This window comes from Oncorhynchus clarkii, unplaced genomic scaffold (assembly GCF_045791955.1).
Source record: "Oncorhynchus clarkii lewisi isolate Uvic-CL-2024 unplaced genomic scaffold, UVic_Ocla_1.0 unplaced_contig_10116_pilon_pilon, whole genome shotgun sequence".
Classification (NCBI taxonomy): Eukaryota; Metazoa; Chordata; class Actinopteri; order Salmoniformes; family Salmonidae; genus Oncorhynchus; species Oncorhynchus clarkii.
Genome location: NW_027260389.1, coordinates 1 through 10,700, shown reverse-complemented (window position 1 = coordinate 10,700; position 10,700 = coordinate 1). Strand labels below are relative to the sequence as shown.

The window sequence follows — 10,700 nt, the reverse complement described above, 5'->3', positions numbered from 1 at the left end:
AGATGTTTCGTATTGCGTCAGATAACAACATTGACGAATACGCTGATTCGGTGTGCGAGTTCATTAGAACGTGCGTTGAAGATGTCGTTCCCATAGCAACGATTAAAACATTCCCTAACCAGAAACCGTGGATTGATGGCAGCATTCGTGTGAAACTGAAAGCGCGAACCACTGCTTTTAATCAGGGCAAGGTGTCTGGTAACATGACCGAATACAAACAGTGCAGCTATTCCCTCCGCAAGGCTATCAAACAAGCTAAGCGCCAGTACAGAGACAAAGTAGAATCTCAATTCAACGGCTCAGACACAAGAGGCATGTGGCAGGGTCTACAGTCAATCACGGACTACAGGAAGAAATCCAGCCCAGTCACGGACCAGGATGTCTTGCTCCCAGGCAGACTAAATAACTTTTTTGCCCGCTTTGAGGACAATACAGTGCCACTGACACGGCCTGCAACGAAAACATGCGGTCTCTCCTTCACTGCAGCCGAGGTGAGTAAGACATTTAAACGTGTTAACCCTCGCAAGGCTGCAGGCCCAGACGGCATCCCCAGCCGCGCCCTCAGAGCATGCGCAGACCAGCTGGCCGGTGTGTTTACGGACATATTCAATCAATCCCTATACCAGTCTGCTGTTCCCACATGCTTCAAGAGGGCCACCATTGTTCCTGTTCCCAAGAAAGCTAAGGTAACTGAGCTAAACGACTACCGCCCCGTAGCACTCACATCCGTCATCATGAAGTGCTTTGAGAGACTAGTCAAGGACCATATCACCTCCACCCTACCTGACACCCTAGACCCACTCCAATTTGCTTACCGCCCAAATAGGTCCACAGACGATGCAATCTCAACCACACTGCACACTGCCCTAACCCATCTGGACAAGAGGAATACCTATGTGAGAATGCTGTTCATCGACTACAGCTCGGCATTCAACACCATAGTACCCTCCAAGCTCGTCATCAAGCTCGAGACCCTGGGTCTCGACCCCGCCCTGTGCAACTGGGTACTGGACTTCCTGACGGGCCGCCCCCAGGTGGTGAGGGTAGGCAACAACATCTCCTCCCCGCTGATCCTCAACACTGGGGCCCCACAAGGGTGCGTTCTGAGCCCTCTCCTGTACTCCCTGTTCACCCACGACTGCGTGGCCACGCACGCCTCCAACTCAATCATCAAGTTTGCGGACGACACAACAGTGGTAGGCTTGATTACCAACAACGACGAGACGGCCTACAGGGAGGAGGTGAGGGCCCTCGGAGTGTGGTGTCAGGAAAATAACCTCACACTCAACGTCAACAAAACTAAGGAGATGATTGTGGACTTCAGGAAACAGCAGAGGGAACACCCCCCTATCCACATCGATGGAACAGTAGTGGAGAGGGTAGCAAGTTTTAAGTTCCTCGGCATACACATCACAGACAAACTGAATTGGTCCACTCACACAGACAGCATCGTGAAGAAGGCGCAGCAGCGCCTCTTCAACCTCAGGAGGCTGAAGAAATTTGGCTTGTCACCAAAAGCACTCACAAACTTCTACAGATGCACAATCGAGAGCATCCTGGCGGGCTGTATCACCGCCTGGTATGGCAACTGCACCGCCCTCAACCGTAAGGCTCTCCAGAGGGTAGTGAGGTCTGCACAACGCATCACCGGGGGCAAACTACCTGCCCTCCAGGACACCTACACCACCCGATGTCACAGGAAGGCCATAAAGATCATCAAGGACATCAACCACCCGAGCCACTGCCTGTTCACCCCGCTATCATCCAGAAGGCGAGGTCAGTACAGGTGCATCAAAGCTGGGACCGAGAGACTGAAAAACAGCTTCTATCTCAAGGCCATCAGACTGTTAAACAGCCACCACTAACACTGAGTGGCTGCTGCCAACACACTGACACTGACTAAACTCCAGCCACTTTAATAATGGGAATTGATGGGAAATGATGTAAATATATCACTAGCCACTTTAAACAATGCTACCTTATATAATGTTACTTACCCTACATTATTCATCTCATATGCATACGTATATACTGTACTCTATATCATCGACTGTATCCTTATGTAATACATGTATCACTAGCCACTTTAAACTATGCCACTTTGTTTACATACTCATCTCATTTGTACATACTGTACTCGATACCATCTACTGTATCTTGCCTATGCTGCTCTGTACCATCACTCATTCATATATCCTTATGTACATATTCTTTATCCCCTTACACTGTGTACAAGACAGTAGTTTTGGAATTGTTAGTTAGATTACTTAGATTACAATGCATTACTGCATTGTCGGAACTAGAATCACAAGCATTTCGCTACACTCGCATTAACATCTGCTAACCATGTGTGTGTGACAAATAAAATTTGATTTGATTTGATTTGATTTGATAACCACTACACTACGGAAACCGAATGAGTGGAAAACTAAGGGTGTGACTGACTTTCGCGTGTGAGGCGAACGTGATAACCAATACACTACTGAAACTAAAGTCTGAATAGCAAATACTGAGAAGTGCGAAGGACCAATTTGTTAAAATGTGTTACCGCCCGGTCTTGAACCGCGGACATTTCTTGTGTTAGGCGAACGTGATAACCACTACACTACGGAAACCCAATGAGTGGAATACTAAGGGTGTGGCTGACTTTGGCTGGGTGGGACATTTATCGCTCTTAGAACCTAATGAAATCAGAAATTACTTAGTCAATTAATTAAGCAATAAGGCTTGAGAAGCCGGGAATTATTGTGTGCAGCGGCTCTTGGAAGAGGCTTGGTGGTTCAAAACTTCTTCCATTTAAGAGTCATGGAAGCATCTGTGTTCTTGGGTACCTTCAATGCTGCAGAAATGACCAATCATTTGAATTTACCACAGGTGGACTCCAATCAAGTTGAAGAAACATCTCAAGGATGATCAATGGAAACAGGATGGACCTGAGCTCAATTTCCAGCCTCATAGCAAAGGGTCTGAAAATGTATGTAAATAAGGTATTTTTAAAATATTTTTTTCATTAATAAAAACGATATGTTATCGCTTTGTCATTATGTGGTATTGTGTGTAGATAGATTTTATTTTATTTCATCCATTTTAGTATAAGGCTGTAACGTAACAAAATGTGGAAAAAAGTAAGGGGTCTGAAAACTTTCCGAATGCACTGTACCTATGCAGGCTAGCTTCTTTTCCTTTGCTAGCCAGCCAACTAAATCTATCACACAATCACATCAAGCAGCTTGAAATGACAGAAAACGATCTACATTTTTGTTTGTTTTACCTTGGATTATATTGCCATTTCTTTGGATATATCCATTACAATGACCCTGATAAATGAATTTGCCTGGCTCAGAGAAGCTGTCAGTCTGGTCACATTCATACAGATCGCATGGTGGAGGTCCCCAAAAAAACGGCAACATTTATCCACAGGTCGGAGAGGTAGACAGCAAGGTTTAGACAAACCTCAACTGTTTCAAACCAAATGCTATCCTCTGGGCATTGGGAAATATTGAATATTACAAAATGTTTCCGCCCGGTTTCGAACCAGGGACCTTTCACGTGTGAGGCAAATGTGATAACCACTACACTACTGAAACCGAATGATTGGAAAACTAAGGGTGTGACTGACTTTCGCGTGTGAGGCGAACGTGATAACCAATACACTACTGAAACTAAAGTCTGAATAGCAAATACTGAGAAGTGCGAAGGACCAATTTGTTAAAATGTGTTTCCGCCCGGTCTCGAACCGGGGACCTTTCGCTTGTTAGGCGAACGTGATAACCACTACACTACGGAAACCCAATGAGAAGAATACTGAGGGTGTGGCTGACTTTGGCTGGGTGGGACATTTATCGCTCTCAGAATCTAATGAAATCAGAAATTACTTAGTCAATTAATTAAACAATAAGGCTTGAGAAGCCTGGAATTATTGTGTGCAGCGGCTCTTGGAAGAGGCTTGGTGGTTCAAAACTTCTTCCATTTAAGAGTGATGGAAGCCACTGTGTTCTTGGGTACCTTCAATGCTGCAGAAATGACCAATCATTTGAATTTACCACAGGTGAACTCCAATCAAGTTGAAGAAACATCTCAAGGATGATCAATGGAAACAGGATGGACCTGAGCTCAATTTCCAGCCTGATAGCAAAGGGTCTGAAAACGTACGTAAATAAGGTATTTTTAAAATATTTAATGGGTATTATGGCTCTTTCTGTGGTACTCAATTTGGGATATTATGTGAGGTAGACATGAGAAGCCGGGAATTATCGTGTGCAGCCGGGAACTTGGAAGAGGCTTGGTGGTTCCAAACTTCTTCTATTTAAGAGTGATGGAAGCCACTGTGTTCTTGGGTACATTCAATGCTGCAGAAATGACCAATCATTTGAATTTACCAAAGGTGGACTCCAATCAAGTTGAAGAAACATCTCAAGGATGATCAATGGAAACAGGATGGACCTGAGCTCAATTTCCAGCCTCATAGCAAAGGGTCTGAAAATGTATGTAAATAAGGTATTTTTAAAATATTTTTTTCATTAATAAAAACTATATGTTATCGCTTTGTCATTATGTGGTATTGTGTGTAGATAGATTTTATTTTATTTCATCCATTTTAGTATAAGGCTGTAACGTAACAAAATGTGGAAAAAAGTAAGGGGTCTGAAAACTTTCCGAATGCACTGTACCTATGCAGGCTAGCTTCTTTTCCTTTGCTAGCCAGCCAACTAAATCTATCACACAATCACATCAAGCAGCTGAAATGACAGAAAACGATCTACATTTTTGTTTGTTTTACCTTGGATTATATTGCCATTTCTTTGGATATATCCATTACAATGACACTGATAAATGAATTTGCCTGGCTCAGAGAAGCTGTCAGTCTGGTCACATTCATACAGATCGCATGGTGGAGGTCCCCAAAAAAACGGCAACATTGATCCACAGGTCGGAGAGGTAGACAGCAAGGATTAGACAAACCTCAACTGTTTCAAACCAAATGCTAGCCTCTGGGCATTGGGAAATATTGAATATTACAAAATGTTTCCGGCCAGTTTCGAACCGGGGACCTTTCGCGTGTGAGGCGAACGAGATAACCACTACACTACAGAAACCGAATGATTGAAAAATAAAGGGTGTGACGGACTTTCGCGTGTGAGGCGAACGTGATAACCAATACACTACTGAAACTAAAGTCTGAATAGCAAATACTGAGAAGTGCAAAGGACCAATTTGTTAAAATGTGTTTCCGCCCGGTCTCGAACCAGGGATCTTTCGCGTGTTAGGCGAACGTAATAACCACTACACTACGGAAACCCAATGAGTGGAATATTAAGGGTGTGGCTGACTTTGGCTGGGTGGGACATTTATCGCTCTCAGAACCTAATGAAATCAGAAATTACTTAGTCAATTAATTAAACAATAAGGCTTGAGAAGCCGGGAATTATTGTGTGCAGCGGCTCTTCGAAGAGGCTTGGTGGTTCAAAACTTCTTCCATTTAAGAGTGATGGAAGCCACTGTGTTCTTGGGTACCTTCAATGCTGCAGAAATGACCAATCATTTGAATTTACCACAGGTGGACTCCAATCAAGTTGAAGAAACATCTCAAGGATGATCAATGGAAACAGAATGGACCTGAGCTCAATTTCCAGCCTCATAGCAAAGGGTCTGAAAACGTACGTAAATAAGGTATTTTTAAAATATTTAATGGGTATTATGGCTCTTTCTGTGGTACTCAATTTGGGATATTATGTGAGGTAGACATGAGAAGCCTGGAATTATCGTGTGCAGCCGGAACTTGGAAGAGGCTTGGTGGTTCCAAACTTCTTCTATTTAAGAGTGATGGAAGCCACTGTGTTCTTGGGTACCTTCAATGCTGCAGAAATGACCAATCATTTGAATTTACCACAGGTGGACTCCAATCAAGTTGAAGAAACATCTCAAGGATGATCAATGGAAACAGGATGGACCTGAGCTCAATTTCCAGCCTCATAGCAAAGGGTCTGAAAATGTATGTAAATAAGGTATTTTTTAAATATTTTTTTCATTAATAAAAACTATATGTTATCGCTTTGTCATTATGTGGTATTGTGTGTAGATAGATTTTATTTTATTTCATCCATTTTAGTATAAGGCTGTAACGTAACAAAATGTGGAAAAACGTAAGGGGTCTGAAAACTTTCCGAATGCACTGTACCTATGCAGGCTAGCTTCTTTTCCTTTGCTAGCCAGCCAACTAAATCTATCACACAATCACATCAAGCAGCTGAAATGACAGAAAACGATCTACATTTTTGTTTGTTTTACCTTGGATTATATTGCCATTTCTTTGGATATATCCATTACAATGACCCTGATAAATGAATTTGCCTGGCTCAGAGAAGCTGTCAGTCTGGTCACATTCATACAGATCGCATGGTGGAGGTCCCCAAAAAAACGGCAACATTGATCCACAGGTCGGAGAGGTAGACAGCAAGGTTTAGACAAACCTCAACTGTTTCAAACCAAATGCTAGCCTCTGGGCATTGGGAAATATTGAATATTACAAAATGTTTCCGCCCAGTTTCGAAAAGGGGACCTTTCGCGTGTGAGGCGAACGTGATAACCACTACACTACTGAAACTAAAGTCTGAATAGCAAATACTGAGAAGTGCAAAGGACCAATTTGTTAAAATGTGTTTCCGCCCGGTCTCGAACCAGGGATCTTTCGCGTGTTAGGCGAACTTAATAACCACTACACTACGGAAACCCAATGAGTGGAATATTAAGGGTGTGGCTGACTTTGGCTGGGTGGGACATTTATCGCTCTCAGAACCTAATGAAATCAGAAATTACTTAGTCAATTAATTAAACAATAAGGCTTGAGAAGCCGGGAATTATTGTGTGCAGCGGCTCTTGGAAGAGGCTTGTGGTTCCAAATCTTCTATTTAGAAGAGTGATGGAAGCCACTGTGTTCTTGGGTACCTTCAATGCTGCAGAAATGACCAATCATTTGAATTTACCACAGGTGGACTCCAATCAAGTTGAAGAAACATCTCAAGGATGATCTAATGGAAAGAGGATCACTGAGTCCAATCTCCAGCCTTAGCAAAGGGTCTGAAAACGTACGTAAATAAGGTATTTTTAAAATATTTAATGGGTATTATGGCTCTTTCTGTGGTACTCAATTTGGGATATTATGTGAGGTAGACATGAGAAGCCGGGAATTATCGTGTGCAGCCGGAACTTGGAAGAGGCTTGGTGGTTCCAAACTTCTTCTATTTAAGAGTGATGGAAGCCACTGTGTTCTTGGGTACCTTCAATGCTGCAGAAATGACCAATCATTTGAATTTACCACAGGTGGACTCCAATCAAGTTGAAGAAACATCTCAAGGATGATCAATGGAAACAGGATGGACCTGAGCTCAATTTCCAGCCTCATATCAAAGGGTCTGAAAATGTATGTAAATAATTCATTTTTAAAATATTTTTTTCATTAATAAAAGCTATATGTTATCGCTTTGTCATTGTGTGGTATTGTGTGTAGATAGATTTTATTTTATTTCATCCATTTTAGTATAAGGCTGTAACGTAACAAAATGTGGAAAAAAGTAAGGGGTCTGAAAACTTTCCGAATGCACTGTACCTATGCAGGCTAGCTTCTTTTCCTTTGCTAGCCAGCCAACTAAATCTATCACACAATCACATCAAGCAGCTGAAATGACAGAAAACAATCTACATTTTTGTTTGTTTTACCATGGATTATATTGCCATTTCTTTGGATATATCCATTACAATGACCCTGATAAATGAATTTGCCTGGCTCAGAGAAGCTGTCAGTCTGGTCACATTCATACAGATCGCATGGTGGAGGTCCCCAAAAAAACGGCAACATTGATCCACAGGTCGGAGAGGTAGACAGCAAGGTTTAGACAAACCTCAACTGTTTCGACAAACCTCAACTGTTTCAAACCAAATGCTAGCCTCTGGGCATTGGGAAATATTGAATATTACAAAAGTTTTCCGCCCGGTTTCGAACCGGGGACCTTTCGCGTGTGAAGCGAACGTGATAACCACTACACTACGGGAACCGAATGATTGGAAAACTAAGGGTGTGACTGACTTTCGCGTGTGAGGCGAACGTGATAACCAATACACTCTGAAACTAAAGTCTGAATAGCAAATACTGAGAAGTGCGAAGGACCAATTTGTTAAAATGTGTTTCCGCCCGGTCTCCTTTCGCGTGTTAGGCGAACGTGATAACAACTACACTACGGAAACCCAATGAGTGTAATACTAAGGGTGTGGCTGACTTTGGCTGGGTGGGACATTTATTGCTCTCAGAATCTAATGAAATCAGAAATTACTTAGTCAATTAATTAAACAATAAGGCTTGAGAAGCCGGGAATTATTGTGTGCAGCGGCTCTTGGAAGAGGCTTGGTGGTTCAAAACTTCTTCCATTTAAGAGTGATGGAAGCCACTGTGTTCTTGGGTACCTTCAATGCTGCAGAAATGACCAATCATTTGAATTTACCACAGGTGGACTCCAATCAAGTTGAAGAAACATCTCAAGGATGATCAATGGAAACAGGATGGACCTGAGCTCAATTTCCAGCCTCATAGCAAAGGGTCTGAAAACGTACGTAAATAAGGTATTTTTAAAATATTTAATGGGTATTATGGCTCTTTCTGTGGTACTCAATTTGGGATATTATGTGAGGTAGACATGAGAAGCCGGGAATTATCGTGTGCAGCCGGAACTTGGAAGAGGCTTGGTGGTTCCAAACTTCTTCTATTTAAGAGTGATGGAAGCCACTGTGTTCTTGGGTACCTTCAATGCTGCAGAAATGACCAATCATTTGAATTTACCATAGGTGGACTCCAATCAAGTTGAAGAAACATCTCAAGGATGATCAATGGAAACAGGATGGACCTGAGCTCAATTTCCAGCCTCATATCAAAGGGTCTGAAAATGTATGTAAATAAGGTATTTTTTAAATATTTTTTTCATTAATAAAAACTATATGTTATCGCTTTGTCATTATGTGGTATTGTGTGTAGATAGATTTTATTTTATTTCATCCATTTTAGTATAAGGCTGTAACGTAACAAAATGTGGAAAAAAGTAAGGGGTCTGAAAACTTTCCGAATGCACTGTACCTATGCAGGCTAGCTTCTTTTCCTTTGCTAGCCAGCCAACTAAATCTATCACACAATCACATCAAGCAGCTGAAATGACAGAAAACCATCTACATTTTTGTTTGTTTTACCTTGGATTATATTGCCATTTCTTTGGATATATCCATTACAATGACCCTGATAAATGAATTTGCCTGGCTCAGAGAAGCTGTCAGTCTGGTCACATTCATACAGATCGCATGGTGGAGGTCCCCAAAAAAACGGCAACATTGATCCACAGGTCGGAGAGGTAGACAGCAAGGTTTAGACAAACCTCAACTGTTTCAAACCAAATGCTAGCCTCTGGGCATTGGGAAATATTGAATATTACAAAATGTTTCCGCCCGGTTTCGAACCGGGGACCTTTCGCGTGTGAGGCGAACGTGATAACCACTACACTACGGAAACAGAATGATTAGAAAACTAAGGGTGTGACTGACTTTCGCGTGTGAGGCGAACGTGATAACCACTACACTACGGAAACCCAATGAGTGTAATACTAAAGGTGTGGCTGACTTTGGCTGGGTGGGACATTTATCGCTCTCAGAACCTAATGAAATCAGAAATGACTTAGTCAATTAATTAAACAATAAGGCTTGAGAAGCCGGGAATTATTGTGTGCAGCGGCTCTTGGAAGAGGCTTGGTGGTTAAAAACTTCTTCCATTTAAGAGTGATGGAAGCCACTGTGTTCTTGGGTACCTTCAATGCTGCAGAAATGACCAATCATTTGAATTTACCACAGGTGGACTCCAATCAAGTTGAAGAAACATCTCAAGGATGATCAATGGAAACAGGATGGACCTGAGCTCAATTTCCAGCCTCATAGCAAAGGGTCTGAAAATGTATGTAAATAAGGTATTTTTTAAATATTTTTTTCATTAATAAAAACTATATGTTATCGCTTTGTCATTATGTGGTATTGTGTGTAGATAGATTTTATTTTATTTCATCCATTTTAGTATAAGGCTGTAACGTAACAAAATGTGGAAAAAAGTAAGGGGTCTGAAAACTTTCCGAATGCACTGTACCTATGCAGGCTAGCTTCTTTTCCTTTGCTAGCCAGCCAACTAAATCTATCACACAATCACATCAAGCAGCTGAAATGACAGAAAACGATCTACATTTTTGTTTGTTTTACCTTGGATTATATTGCCATTTCTTTGGATATATCCATTACAATGACCCTGATAAATGAATTTGCCTGGCTCAGAGAAGCTGTCAGTCTGGTCACATTCATACAGATCGCATGGTGGAGGTCCCCAAAAAAACGGCAACATTGATCCACAGGTCGGAGAGGTAGACAGCAAGGTTTAGACAAACCTCAACTGTTTCAAACCAAATGCTAGCCTCTGGGCATTGGGAAATATTGAATATTACAAAATGTTTCCGCCCAGTTTCGAAAAGGGGACCTTTCGCGTGTGAGGCGAACGTGATAACCACTACACTACTGAAACTAAAGTCTGAATAGCAAATACTGAGAAGTGCAAAGGACCAATTTGTTAAAATGTGTTTCCGCCCGGTCTCGAACCAGGGATCTTTCGCGTGTTAGGCGAGACGTAA

General features: G+C 42.0%; 7 non-coding genes across 7 annotated transcripts; all 7 read right to left on the bottom strand.

The window, feature by feature from the left end:
• Positions 1–3,514: 3,514 nt before the first annotated feature.
• Positions 3,515–3,587, bottom strand: trnav-cac (transfer RNA valine (anticodon CAC)). Its single transcript has one exon. It is a non-coding gene; the product is annotated as a tRNA-Val (tRNA).
• Positions 3,588–3,716: 129 nt separating this feature from the next.
• Positions 3,717–3,789, bottom strand: trnav-aac (transfer RNA valine (anticodon AAC)). The gene has a single exon. It is a non-coding gene; the product is annotated as a tRNA-Val (tRNA).
• A 1,234-nt stretch (positions 3,790–5,023) lies between these two features.
• Positions 5,024–5,096, bottom strand: trnav-cac (transfer RNA valine (anticodon CAC)). The gene has a single exon. It is a non-coding gene; the product is annotated as a tRNA-Val (tRNA).
• A 129-nt stretch (positions 5,097–5,225) lies between these two features.
• On the bottom strand, positions 5,226–5,298 carry trnav-aac (transfer RNA valine (anticodon AAC)). Its single transcript has one exon. It is a non-coding gene; the product is annotated as a tRNA-Val (tRNA).
• Positions 5,299–6,657: 1,359 nt separating this feature from the next.
• trnav-aac (transfer RNA valine (anticodon AAC)) lies at positions 6,658–6,730 on the bottom strand. Its single transcript has one exon. It is a non-coding gene; the product is annotated as a tRNA-Val (tRNA).
• A 1,247-nt stretch (positions 6,731–7,977) lies between these two features.
• trnav-cac (transfer RNA valine (anticodon CAC)) lies at positions 7,978–8,051 on the bottom strand. Its single transcript has one exon. It is a non-coding gene; the product is annotated as a tRNA-Val (tRNA).
• Positions 8,052–9,474: 1,423 nt separating this feature from the next.
• trnav-cac (transfer RNA valine (anticodon CAC)) lies at positions 9,475–9,547 on the bottom strand. The gene has a single exon. It is a non-coding gene; the product is annotated as a tRNA-Val (tRNA).
• Positions 9,548–10,700: the final 1,153 nt, after the last annotated feature.